The sequence below is a fragment of the Fistularia commersonii genome, chromosome 26, assembly GCF_037954325.1.
Source record: "Fistularia commersonii isolate RoL2024-O1a breed Wild chromosome 26, RoL_Fcom_v1.0, whole genome shotgun sequence".
Classification (NCBI taxonomy): domain Eukaryota; kingdom Metazoa; phylum Chordata; class Actinopteri; order Syngnathiformes; family Fistulariidae; genus Fistularia; species Fistularia commersonii.
The window spans coordinates 6,552,704-6,565,795 of NC_141309.1; the positions used below are offsets into that span (position 1 = coordinate 6,552,704).

The 13,092-nt window shown below is 45.9% G+C and overlaps 1 protein-coding gene across 1 annotated transcript in view; it reads left to right on the forward strand.

Annotated features, from left to right (window-relative positions):
* Positions 1-231: 231 nt before the first annotated feature.
* Positions 232-13,092, forward strand: part of wscd2 (WSC domain sialate O sulfotransferase 2) — a 38,596-nt gene continuing 25,735 nt past the window's right edge. Inside the window, exon 1 of the mRNA XM_086173845.1 lies at positions 232-780. The gene's annotated coding sequence lies outside the window, so the exon portion shown is untranslated. The remainder of the gene's footprint in view (positions 781-13,092) is intronic.

Consider the following 13,092-nt stretch of genomic DNA (forward strand, 5'->3'; position numbering starts at 1 on the left):
CCACAGCATAGATGTGTGTGTGTGTGTGTGTGTGTGTGTGTGCGTGTGTGTGTGTGTGTGTGTGTATGTGTGGTGGGCACATCAAGACTTTTTTTTTTGACTGCAAATAAATTCCTCCTGTAAATGAAACACTTGATGGGTGCATGTGTGTATGTGTATGTGTGTGTGTGTGTGTGTGTGTGTGTGTGTGTGTGTGCCGCCCCCCCCCCCCTCCGGCGCGCGGTGCTCGGAGGTGGAGTGTGTGTGGTGTCTCTTTAAGTACAGCAGGCAGTGCTGTTGGTCCTCGGCGGAGCGCAGGGCGCACGGCGGCGCGGTGCGGCGCCGACTCTCCGCAGCGTCAAGCAGCCCTCAGCCTCGGACGGGCGGCGGAGAAGACGGCCGGTCCGATCCCGACGTCACCGGTACTTTTTTTTTTTTTTGGATCCGGTCTCCTGGAAGTAGGAGGAAGGGTGGTTGGAGGGACACGCACCGGAGAGTGAGCCGTCTCACGTGGAGCCGAGAGGGGCCCCCACTGGCGGGACACCCCCTCTCCACCCCCCCCTCACACACACACACACACACACACACACACACACTCCTCCTGTCAGATCCGGAGTCAGATCGAGGTAATGGGATTAGTGAACTAACGTCGGTGGACTGCGGACGGACGCGCCGGCGGCTTTCCAATCCGGTCCGGTGGATATGCCGCGGCGCGCCTTGGACACCTTAGCGGAGAGGAGAGCGCACGGTCCGGGGAGATGACCCTCCGCAGCCCCGCCGCCACCGAAGCTCCCGCCCCGGGTAAGAAAGAGAGAGTGAGAGGCTCCGCGCCGTGGGCGCTGGAACTGAGGAAATGCCGCAGCTCGGCGTCGGGCTTGTTTTTTTTGGTTTTTTTTTGGGGGGTGGGGGTGGGGGGGGCGGAGGGGGCATTAGTGTGTGTGATAGAGAGAGAGAGAGAGAGAGAGAGAGTGTGAGTGTGATGACAACGATGTGCCAATAGTCTGTGTTTGTGTGTGTGTTTGTGTGTGCGTGAGTTTGACTGCCGCAGGTCTTCCTCCTTCACAGCAACACTAAACTACCTACTCCTCTGATTTTATTTTTTCCCCCCAATTTGTCCTGTCATGAAGTGAAAAATCTCTCACAGAGCTGTTTTGTTTTATTTTATTAAATTAATAAAACTCACCCAAAGTCCCCACTTTTACTCCCGCTCCTTTACCTGTATTTTTTTTTTATTTTTTTTTTATCTAGTCTGAGTTTTTTCTTGCTGACAGAAGTCGCTGTGTCTGAGCCACAGTCTGCTCCAAAAACTGAATTTCCCCCTCATTTAACCCAAAATGGGATGTTAGTGGATTTTTAATTAGAGCCTGCCTGTGAATCTTCCACCGCAGCTGCGAATGAGATTTGGTGAAGAGTCCACACTTCAGATGAGTCTATGTTAAACACTTCTTCACACCCTTTCTCTGAGAGATGAATTAATTCTTTTACGTTTATTCTCCAATGCCACTGTGACTATTTTCTAAATTTTCATAATACTGTTTCCGTCAGGTCTATAATTATACGATAAAAGGATGAGTTTCCCCCAACTCCCGGGCTGCGGAACGTGACCGGTCCGTGGGTCGTTTGGTACCGGGCCGCACAGAAAGAATAAATAACTTACGTTATTTCCGTTTTCTTTATTATCCGAGTCTGAACGATGTTTGATTTTTAAAAATGACTGAATTCTCTCCGTTCCATTGGTCTGAGACTCGCTCTTGAGTCTTTACGCTTGCAAAGATTCCTGTCTGGGTCACGTGATACATTTACGCCGATCTCTAACCCACAAGCTAGCAAAATGGGTAAAAAATAGACCTCTTTGAAAAGTTTCTTTGTCAAGGGGAAAAGGCCCCGTGAGGAGACAGAAGAAGAGCCTATGACTACTAAGAAAAAGAAAGCTGCATTTAACAGACAATACCGGGAGACCTACTTAAAATATGGATTTATCACGGCAGGTGATTCCCACGCACCAAGCCCACTCTGCATAATATGCAGCGACCGGCTCTCCGATGAGGCAATGGCAGCCTTCAAAAATTCTTCGCCGCTTTGAGACCAAGCGCCCTGCAATAAAAAAAACAAGCCTTTGGAGTATTTTGAAAGAAAAAAGCGGAAATATTTATATATTAACATGTATTTCTCTGGTCTGTGAAAATATCGTCTGACATTAAACTGGTCTGTGGTGCAAAAAAGGTCGGGGATCGTTACACCATTACACTGTTTAGCATGTGCTGGATAAACACACGATTGATTTCAATGGTGATTCCCGCCTCAAGGCGAGACGGTCTCCGGTTGGATTCCGACCGGGATGCTTTTTCCGTCGGCGTGGGTCTCCTTGCACGGCCTAAAAACATGCATCGGAAAACCTAGATTGCTGAATGGTTGCGTGTCTGTATGACGTGTGAATGAGAGGGTGAACGGTTGTTTGTTTCCATATGATGGTTGTATGTCTCTATGTGACGTGTAAATAAACGGTTGCTCGGCTCCATGTCAGCGATCCCCAACCTGTTTTTGAACCAGCGACCAGTTTTATGCTTGAAAATGTTTCCGCACACCGGTTAGAGGCGCGGGGGAAACAAATAGTCAAAACTTTAGTCAGTTCACAGTATTTAATCTGAGTGCAAGGATTACACCTCACATTAGGCAATTACAATATTAAGTGCGTAGAGAGAAACGGTTGTTTTTTAAACTAAGATCTGGAAGGTCTAATGAAAAAACTATACAGTGTACCCTTGTTTTCCGCGGGGGTTACGTTCCGAAAAGAACCCGTGATAGGCAAAATCCGTGAAGTAGAAACCTTTTTTTTTTTTTTACAATTATAATACAGTTTAATACTCTATTATACATTGCTGCTGTCGTCCTAATGTTTTTTTCGTCCGTCTTTATGGGACGAACGGAACATTAATAATTCCGTAATGCCGACCTACAGCCACATAGCTTTTACCTTCCCTTAGCATGTCCAGAAGTTTAACTTTATCTGCGATAGATAGCATCTTCCACTGCCTTTTGGGCCCTGCCGCAGGTGCGTTTGTCGGTTTTGTCAAAATTATGGGTTTTAGAGAAACTCGGAATTGCAAGAGAATTTGCGCATACGTAATGTAAATTTGGCAAGCTGTTTTACATACTTGTACATATTAAACTGCAGCGTTATTGACGCACAGGTAGAGAAGAAGCGGAGTGACTTTTTAGCCAATCGGAATGCAGAACACAGTGCATGATGCAAATCTGTGTATCTGATGCAATCTATTTGTAAAAAGAAAGATTTACATTGCAGACCGGTACCAAGTGATCCGGTCTCTATAAGTGGCCCTGTGATCAACCGGCCACCGGTCCAGGATGAACCCTGACCCTCGCCCGTGGAGCGCCGGGATTGGCTCCGCCCCCCCCGCCCCCTCCTCCATGACCCCGAGTGCAACGAATGAATGATTTCACTGGAAGTGTGCTCACTCAGCAGTAACCATTAATCCACTAATTATTTCTATCAGCCTCGGAACTGTGTCAGTCACTGGATTGAAGTGACCGAACAATGGGAAGTGGCAAAGTGGAGGAAATTGGTCGGTGAGATGGATCACCGCGAACACAACGCTGCCAAAATCAGTAGTTGAACGGCACTCAAGTGGTCGCCCCGCTCTCGCTGCTGCTGCTTCAGCAGTTGCGATGACAGTGAATTAAAAAGCACAGGACAGGAGTTGAGCCGTAGTCGTAACAGACAGACTCAGCAGAAGTGATCAATACCGGGGACGTCACTGTAAAAATCGAAAAGCGGAGCTTCAAATTCACGGATGCTCATCGGTAAAAAATTTCCATCCCGCCGGTTATACCGTTGATTGCGGGTACTTTTCTGTTCCGCCGGCCCAGGCTCGCCCGAGGCAGAGGTGAGCAATCAGCAAAGAAATATGCTAACAAATTCACATTAGCGAGCAGGAAAAATGACAGCAAGCTGTCCCATCTGCCGCTTTTGATTTGCAGAACGCCGTCGTCCGCAGTCAGCCGCGAAACCGGCGCGTCGGCCTCTGCGATTACGCGCCGCATTTAGTGTTGAATTTTAGAGGAGGTCTCCGGGAGCGGACCCCGCTCTCGCCGCCGAGGCCCGAAACGGGAACAGATACGGAGTCCTGTGCGGCGACCGGGTGGCCGGCAGCAGAGTGTGAAGGCTTTGAATTCCTCCAGAGCTTATCTCTTCATCCTCTCGGCGACCTCTACGGGACTGCAGATGGATCATATCCAACGGCCGCGGGCTTTGAAGATCGCCGGAGGAACCGAAGGGAATTAGACTTTATTTTCTTCAGGTCGCCGTTACCGCGATTTAACCCCCCCGGGCGTCGGGTGTGGGTTCGTTCCTGCTATTTCACCGTTAATAAATGGATGTCAAGATGCAGCTCATTACGGAGCTGACAAAAAAGGTTGATATTTTATACTCAGCTGATTCCGGCAATTAAATGTTGAAAGGCTCTGAATGATGATAATGTGAGAAGCGAAGAAGGAATTTCATAATTAATCGCCGCGCGACTTTCCCGATTTCGTCATAATGCGTTTCTTTGCTTTTTTTTTCTTTCTTTTTCCTCAAAAGTAAAGATTCTATAGAGAGGATAATGTCTTTCTCAGAGCTGATCTGAGGAGTGAGTCAGCCGCGCTGTATACACATCTCAGCCAGATTTAAAGCTTATAGGAGGATTATTCTCCACAACAGACCTTTTCTGTAAGATGCATCCAGATAATCACTGGCTGGACAGGTGGCTCGGAAAATGCTGGATGAAAATAGCACTTTGGGGTTCCTCGGGGAGAGTCATTCACCCTAATTTCTTTTTCTTTTTTTTCTTAAAGTGCAACCTGCTGATTCCAATTATCTTTATTTATTGGACGCCCTCCTCCTCCCCTTACACCCAATTCCAGGCTACATTGCCACGGATAGGGACCTCCGTGTGAAAATCGTGCCTCTCCCTGTGTTTGTGTGTCTGCCGTGTCGCTGTCCGTGTCGCCGCGCACATGATGTGATCCACGACCCTGTCAATGTTCATAAATCAGACCGCTCTGATTTACCGGGCCTGCCCAGGGTTTCCAGTAAAGTGGTCTTGTTCCAGGACCGAGCTGATTTCTAATTTGTTCAAGGAATTTTTAGATTTTTGGATACGATTATTTAGTTTACAACAACCAGTTCGAGGGGGGGAAAAAAAGAGGAAAGAACGAAGTGCAAAAAGAAGTTAACAGTCAGATAGCAATGTTGAACAAATGCAATTGTCATTTTTTTTTTATTACTGCGCGTTATTTGCTTCTATCGAATGCAGTAATACAGCACCAAGTGCTCTGATTTGGGATTTGTCAGATACGTGACTGGCAGCGCTCTGATCCGACGGCTGTCAAATTGGATCTCCATCTTGTTTTTAGCCTCTGCGTTAAGAATTCAGAGTTAACTTGCAGGGGCAGCGTCACGTAGAGAATGCTGCGTCGTCGCTGCTGATGAACCTTTTACGACTAAACCGGGCGCCCCGTTGAGGACGCGGCCCTTGTTGAACGCAATCTTGTCCATTATCTCATTGGCTGTGGCCCAGAGGCCCCGGCCCCGGGTGTCAGACCCGATGTTTTCGTACGGGACTCCAGGCGTCAGCATTAGAGAAGATGACTGTTATTGCAAGGTAGTGGATTAGACGGGGCAGGAGACAAGATGTGACTCGTATGCAAATGGTGTCGGCGCTTTGTTTCCAGCAAACAGGCTACTCTCGCGTTTCTCCCCGATTAGATATGTCAGTCGTCGATGTCGCACTTTGCTGACTCGGCCCGTGTCTTTTAATCAGATTCGATACGATTTCACTAAAGTCATGAGCGCATTCAGTTGCGGCGAGACAGTGGGGGAAAAAAAAACAAAACAAAAAACAAAATGCATTTGATATCCGACTCCTGACATTTGCTTTAGATATACGGACCCTCGTTGTCATTTCCCTTCTGCGGTGCCGATACGACGCTGGCTTTTGACTGCTTCCTATTTGCAGACTGGTTTGATCAAACGGCTGAGCGTTTCTAAAAATAATCAGAGTCGTAGTAAAACCTCTCCGGTCTTCCAACGCTGGCTATATTCCAGCGCTTATCCTTCAGTTCAAGGTCAGTCGGGGTTTCGTCTGTCGTCCTCGCCGGTTCCCCTCGCTAAGTCTTACCAAACACCTATTCGCCCTCCGCGCTATCGTTCGGTGGATGTGCAAAACCCTTTTTTTTTTTTTTTTTTTTTTGAGTCAAGGGAGGTCGAGGTGCAGACGGCGTATGCGAGGCGACGGGAAAGGGGAAAACGGTAAATGCTCAGGCGCTTCCCGTGGCTCACCTTGAGACAACGCCAGTCACCGAGATTAGCACATCAGTGCTGTAATTGCTCACCTCGAGTAGCAGCCCCACTTATCCTCACTTCAGTTTGATCCCCGCTTCACAAGAAGGGCTTTGTTGGTGTTCGACTGTAGGGCACTGTTTCATGTTACCTGCCGCATCAACACAGTTTTGACCCGCTAACTGCCTGGGCTTTCTAAATAAAGATTTAGTTTACCGACTCCGTGTTCAGGAAACTAGAGGAGTTAATGATGTGAGTGCCTCCAGTGTGTTAGTCGGAGAAACATGCGGCACAAGATGTGCTTAGACTGAAGCGTCATTGAAACCTTTGAAAGATTGGCCGTTTAGAATCGAAGATGTTTCACGGGCGGAGTCGGATCATACCGGTAATATCCAAATCAAACCCGTTTAAAACTCGATCCTGCAAAGACGAGTTCTTTTGAGCGAGACACAAAAAGTACCCAGCGGCCAGGTGGTGTTTTCTCAGCTTTGAGCTCCTCGCTCGCCCGTGGAAAAAAAAACAACTATCCCCATCTAGACCGGACCCAAGAATGAGACGTCTCCTTCTTTAAAGAACGCGCCGGAACATTTGGCTAAGCCGTGTTTTTAAGAATTCCCCGGGACAGCGGCGAGAGCTCGACGTGATAAGGAATTCAGCACCGAAGCCCCTTCCCTCCCCGCCTCTCGTCAGCCCGAGCTGTTGGTGTCAGCTACAAATTCGGATCTCCCCTCGGCACTCCGGAAGCTACTAATTGGGCTGTTGCACTTTCAGACGGGGTTTCTGTGAACTGCACTCCTTGGCTAAATCAAGATGTATATCAATCTGCTTCTCTTGCAGGTCCCCGAACCTTTCTTCTCGAGTCGCGGGTATGGGTAGATTACGGTATACTCAAACAGTTTAAAGGATAAGCTACGACATTTTATGTTGGATAAACCCTGTGCGTCCTTGTGATGGTTTAGTATTAAATAATTGCACCTACAGGGATTTGATCTGCGAGACATGAAATAGCACCCAAGCCTTTTACTATTTTTGTACGTCATTATCCCGATATGTAGTCTTACGGCTCTATTAAAATAAGACGTCGCCAGCATCGGGCAGGATGAGCGCCTATAAGTCTATCCCCTTATCAGCTACTCTTCTGAATCGGGTTGTAATGCAGAGCACATTCGCGAGCTCCGGCTCTGACGTCCTCCATCGGCAACTCTTCTGACGTAAAGAGACCGTCGCCCGCCGAAGCCGAACACACCTGGCCGACCGCGAAGCCGGTCGCCAATCAGCGTCCTCGTCCAATGAGTCCTCGTGATGCCGGGGGAGGGGAGCCAGTTAAGCAGCGTTCAGCGCTTCATTGACCCCGGGCCCGACTGTCTCCTCAGTCGGCCGCGGATACGTAAATGCGTCCTGGCAGCATCTTCCACTCGGGCCAAATGTCAGGCGGAAATATTTGCTCGTGGAGGCTGTTTTTGCAACCTTCTGATGAGCGTACGCTCACCTCTATATTCGGAAATGGGCTTTCTCTTTTTTGAAGAAACGGGAGTGATTTCCGGATCCGTATGTCGAGTTGTTTTCCAGCTTGTTGCTCTACCCTGCGATTTCTGTTCGCGTTCATAATATTATTACCCTTTCGCGATGGTACGAACTTTCCAAATAGGCCATCTTGAATCAATTTCTCTGTCAATTTTGTGCCTGCTTGGTGAACTAGTTTTCTGGCTGGCATATGCTTTAAAATGACAAGTGACCCAGTTTTGTGGATGGAGTTGTTTTTTTTGTTTTTTTTCTTTTTTCCTGTGTAGTGTTGTGGCTGGGACCTAACGTGGCAGAGAATATAGTCCGAAGATTGACAATAAACCAAGTAATCCCATATATCACGGGGCCTAATCTCAGTGTTTGGATTTAGTCGAGCTTTTCAAATCGGTAAGATTTAGATACCCCTCCAGCTACTTCATATTATATATGCGACAAATACTCTCGAGCATCAGGGGATGAATCCAAGTCCCAGAGCTGGTCAGAATTTGGCCTCAGCTGTGAAAAATCTCTTTAGGGATTAAAGCAGCGTCTTATAAGTACTAAAGATTCATAAATGAAGAGATCATCGGCGTTCCCGGGATATTTACTTAGACGCAATGAGTTTGTGAGTTTACTTTTAGATGGTTTGCTCCTATTATGTGCTTATAAGTAGTTGGGGAAAAACAGTCTTCATTTTCTTGGTGTTTTTTTTTTTTACATAAAAATTTTTTACATTGTTACTTTGTTGTTGTTGTTATTGTAATAAATGTGAGCCAGGTAAATAAAATCTCAGGTGCTCCGAATTTTACAGTCTCTCAGAAACAAAGCTGTGATTTCCCCCTGTTGGTAATATTCAAGCTAATTTCACCCAATATGTATAAATTGCTGCATTTACTTTGAAACCGAACATTACTAAAATTCAAATTTTCCACCGTATTATCGTGCGTAGTGTAAACTTCATTCTCTGAGGTTTGGGGATAAATGACGCTTTTGTGGTGAAAAAATATACATTTTCCCTCCTAAAAAAAAAAAAAAAAAAGGTACTAAATGCAGGTGCTTGGAAAGTATATTTTGAAAAAAAATCACAGTTGATGCCATTGGTACAACAGAAAATGTCTCTTTTTTTTGTTTGTTTTTTGAAATCAAATCAAATATATGTTTTTGAGCGTGAGGCATATATAATATTTATCACTGTACGTGGACCCTGTCTATAACATGTCTTTGAAACGCTGTTCCATGATGCGCCGCCGTAGAGTATAGGATCGTCATATTTTATTCATCTTAGGAGAAGCTGCCCAAAGCAGGCAGCTGTCAGAGAGCCCAAATCCCCAGAGGCTTTGCCCATTTTTTATTTCTCCACGCTCAACACACACACAGGCACAATTGATCACGAATAAACCCTCCTGGCAAGTCAAAACCCTTCACCTTTCTTTTATGGCTTCTCAGATGACTTTCCATTTGATTTTTGATTATATTTTTTTTTTCTTTTTTTTTTTTTTGTTTCACATACTAGCTGATCACAGGGCATTTTACCGGGGTGAGAATATTGAGGGCGGCATGATTTGGAATAAAACTTAAGAGTAAATGTTTCATTCGAACCGCGCCAAATAAAATATCGACAGTTCTTTTTGCCAGAAAGCCAACTTTAAGACAACGTAATCCCTCATAACTACCATTAAGGGGAAATTTCGAAGGCTTCATCGGATCTAGTGAATACTTTTCACATTTTACAGTACAACCGTGTACAACCAAAGCAGTACATGTGTATCTAGATGTATTTATTGATCCAAATGTTCAATGGATAGCAGCAATATCGCTTGAAAGATATTAATAAATACATTTATGATATGCAATGTTGTCCGTCTATGATAGTAGTACACCATCACACATAAAATGAGGAGCCTAATACTGACTATCTCGTTTGTATGAAGGTTTTCATTACAATTCATTAGTACAGAGTGTCAGATACATTTTCACTAGCTTCATCTAAAGTTGAAAGTGGATCCGGAGCAAACTGCTTTTGTTCTTTGGCCGATTCATGTAGCGACAATAAGGTCAGTGGTGAGAACGTGGAGACAACAAGTCACTTTCTAAAGGAGGAAAGGCCTCTAATGACGGTCCTGTTTAATTGGAAAGGATATGTTGTCAACAGGCCTCTGGTTCTGCTCGACCTTTACAGGCTGATTTGCGTGATGCTGATGAACTCCATGGTTGAATGCACATTTTGGAAGCCAAGCTATTGGAGCAGTCAGCACAGACACACACACACACACACACACACACACACTCATGTTCTTCAAACAAGTACATCCAGACCACCGCTCTCATATCCGCAGCCTGCGTGATTGTGCACATTGAACAGCTCATCAGAAGTAGCTGAAATAGCCGGTGTGCAAAAAAAAAAAAAAAAAAAAACACTCCTCAAGCCTTAATTCGTGGCTACTGCTCAGTGCATTGTAGTAAAATAATAATAAAAACGCCGGTGACATCTGATATAATAGAGAAGTTTGTGTTGTTATTTTTCTTTAACTCCTCTCAGAAATCCCCCCCTGCCTCTCAGTTAGTCAATTTTCCAGGTAGAACCTCTCAAGCGTGGGTGTGAAATGCTTTCGGATTTAAGGGGGTGGGTAATACAGCGTACGTGATTCTCCTGAAAAGAGGCGCACAAAGAAGTTGTTTTTAAATTATTGTTCTGTTCGGAGAATACCTGTGTTTTTGTCTCTGTGTATTTGTGGATACCCAAAACCTGTTGAAGGATTTAAAGGATAAAATATTTTGTACTCCCCTTTCTTTTTTTTTTACGTCTTTTGTTGACAGGGAGAGAGAGAGAGAGAGAGAGAGAGAGAAAGTGTGCGTGACACGCAACATACAGCAGATAAATACTGCAAATTTATGAGAGTAAAAGCTATTTTTTTTTTGTTGCATACCACCTGCTGAGGCGCCAGCCAGGATCTTATGTTGACTAAAGTGATCCCAGCATGTGGTCCCCGGGATTAGCCCCCCTCCGTCTTCACCCTCCGGACCGCATATTTCATACGCGTGTCTCGGCCCGTCTCAGATGTGAAAGTCGCGTTCCAAATCTCGCACGTTCGTCAGCGTCTCGGATCAATCCGGCGAACTGACGGCGCAGCGAGTTGGGAGATTGGACGATTGACCCGGACGACCGGGAACCTTCGCTCCGAGGCCGAACTGTGAAACAGAGCGAGAGCTCTTAGCGAGAGGGAAGTGAGATCCAATCAATACCGATTGCATAACCACCCTAATTGCTGCCCTTTTGTTTCCCTGCAAAACCTGATGAGTCTCCGGCGCGTGATTTTTTTTTTTTTTTTTTTTTTTAGTTTTAGGCCTTTAGTTTGAAAAGATTTACGGACGTAGTAAGAGACGATATAAAGGTAGTTGGTGTGAGAGAGGAGGATACAGAGATTAGGGTTACATGGAGAAGGTTGATTCGCTGTGGCGACCCCTGAAGGGAAAAGATGAAAGGAAAAGAAAAAGAATTTCAGGCCTTTAGTTTGAAATGTAACTACTTAATGCTGTTGAATTCCTTCGCCGCGGTTGAAAGTCAACGCAAAGAGCCGGCTGAACAACAGCGGCGCTCGAGGATTCATCTTCCTTGAGGACCCTCAACCAGAGAGGGTGATCCTTTACATAGAAGCTGGAGTGTGTGTGTGTGTGTTTTTGTGTGTGTGTGTGTGTGCGCCCTACAGTCCGAGCCAGTCCTTCGTCTCACAGAACGCTCGGTTGTTTTGCCACTCGCAGCCTTAACAGGCCAGACAAAGCCGCGTGATACAGAAGGACGGTCACGCTCACACCTTTTTTACCCCTCCACCCCCCCGCCTCCAGCCCACCCCCGCCAGCGGATGATAAGTGAGAATGGATTTTGAAGCACCTGGTTACCGTTGTCGCCAAACAAACTAACGTCGTAATAGCCGAGGCGCCGTGATCCGTGCGCGGACACGGAGCGATCCCTCGGCAGAGGCCTTTACGGAAATGAACAAATATGCAGATGATGTATTGCTTTTGTGCTCAAAGCCTAATCCGCACCGTAAAGAGAAATTACTGAAATTGACCGATTTATGCCGAGGAAAATCCCGCGCCGGCTCCTCAGGAAGCTGAACTCCGTGCGTCTCCAGCGTGACGGCGCTTCTACCTTCTCCCATTTAATAATGACTTTCAATCATATATTAGTCCCTCCAATCTAATTTCCCTCTGATTATTTTAGTCCATGCAATTTTCAGACATTTTCTTCCAAACGGGAGAAATCAAAGAGAAAATTCCTCGATCGAATTCACGATTTTCTTGATTTTTGCCGAGGCGACGAGCAAAAACACAAATCGAGATTTTTTTTTTACCAGGTTAGGATCTTGGTCCGGATATCGATAGTCAATTTAGGATATTTTTTAAATATTCATGAAACGATAGATAAATTCCTTCCCGGCTTTGTCTCGGGGGGGGGGGGGGGGGGGGGTGATAATCCAAAAATGCCATTTTGCCATTTCAGCTTTTTTTTTTTTTTTTTCTTCATGTGTTTCCAAAATAAAAGCTCGCTGGGATGTCCTGAATCATCGCCGCGGGTCTTTTCGCCAGGATGAGGACGAGTGATTTCAAATAACAACTCGCCGCCGCTGAAATAGTTTGACAGTGTGCTATAACTCTCCGAATACTTCACACTGTTGTTTTTCTTCTCCGGGCTGTTTAATTCATACGGCGAGCACACACCAGATCTTTACTCCAGATATAACCGAGCCGAGCGGCCTTTGCTTTGGCTTCTTCGTAACACGCAGGAAGCCTAAAGGTCTTCTTCTCGGTTAATAAATAACTTTATTTCCTAACTATTAGTCACTCAACTGTTTAATGTCATCACGGCCCGGGCTTAATGATGTCCTTAACGAAAACGGCCTCGATCAAATGCTCCGTGCAAAGGCGCTTCCTCTTTCCGCCCTTCCTCCTCCTCCTCCTCACTAACTAAACCCTTTGCAATCCCCTCTTAAGTATTTTCAATCAGAGTGGACCGAGCGGCGCGGCAAAACTGAGCTGAGAGAATTTGCTTTTAATTAAAGTAGAGGGATCCTCTGTGCTTAGTGCAGGTGGGAGAAGAGAAGGGGGAAAAAGGTCTTCTCTCTTTGAATAAAACTGTCTGCTGATATTCTGTCAGGCCATGAATGAGGGTCTTTGTTAAGGCTGGATAGTGGAAGACATCATTTGATCTCCCGCAGACAGCGCCTTCCCACTGCAGAATAATTACTTCTTTTATGAAGCCATTAAAGAGG